Source organism: Sinocyclocheilus anshuiensis, unplaced genomic scaffold, assembly GCF_001515605.1.
Source record: "Sinocyclocheilus anshuiensis isolate Anshui unplaced genomic scaffold, SAMN03320099.WGS_v1.1 scaffold277, whole genome shotgun sequence".
Taxonomy (NCBI): Eukaryota; Metazoa; Chordata; class Actinopteri; order Cypriniformes; family Cyprinidae; genus Sinocyclocheilus; species Sinocyclocheilus anshuiensis.
In genome coordinates, this window is record NW_015536463.1 from 900,955 (window position 1) to 902,122 (window position 1,168).

Here is a 1,168-nt window from a genome sequence, read left to right on the forward strand (position 1 = left end):
TGACATTTCCTGACCAGGCGCCGAGTGCTGCCAATCACAACACACACTGGCCCCGCTAACCAATCACAGCACATTTCGTATTTCAGAAGGCGGGCCTTCATTTGATACGGGAACTGTTTGAGCCGTTCATGCCAGAATGGGGAGAGGGGTGTTGTAATAATGTAAAATATGTGAAAAATAATGTGTTTTTCGAACAACCTAGTATGAGAGCCTGTTCTACACCCCCAAAACAAAATCAAGACTTTGTAAAAGAGCATAATAGGACCCCTTTAAGAAATTAACTTAAACTAATTTTTTATGCACACAGTTCAACTATTATGTACATGCAAAGCAACTGTTTCTGACATCTGGCCTTAAAGGAATAGCTTGATTGCTTGACTACCCGCATTCTTCAAAATATCTTCTTTTATGTTCAACATAAGAAAGAAACTCATACTGGTTTGGAACGGCATGAGGGCGAGTAAATGATAACAATTTTCATTTTGGTTGAACTATCCCTTTAAAGGGAAAACACTCTTCAAGAGATACAATAAATGTATGTATATGGTGCAGATATCTTGCACACCCCTACTCATTTTTACTCACCAGCGCTGCTTTGAGCTTGAACATGGGCTTGAGTGTTTCCCTTGTTTCTATAAGCAGAGCACAGCTCTTCCTGAAGCTCTCTGGGAAGAGCTGCAAACACATCTGGGTCAACCTGTTAAAAGTTCAGGTTAGGGTATCTAAAATACTAGTTTCTGATGGTCATTTCACCATGTTTCCTTCCTGTGGTTGGGATGTTAATAGCATGTACCTGGGAGAAGTCAGGAAGCTCTAGTATAAAGCCCGTTGTGCATGGTTGACCTGGCTGGTTTGGGAGCTGCAGTACAAGGGTGCCAAGCGATGGACCTGGAGGTGGAGAAGAGGTTCGAGGCGGGGTTGAGAGATGAGACGAGGTGCTGGGCTGCTCCTCTCTGTGTCTCCAGGACTGCTCCACCTGTTTCCTTATGTCTACAGGTAAAGCCTCTAAAACAGACTGGTCCACCTTCGTTGGATGCAGCCTTCTGTTTGAGACGCACTTTCTGTCTTGTGGACTTACAATGGCCGCCTCGTGCGTGTGTCCGTTAAGTCCACGAGACCGTAGGGTGTCCCAGTCGTCATTTTAGCGTTTGAAAGTGTGCCCACGAGC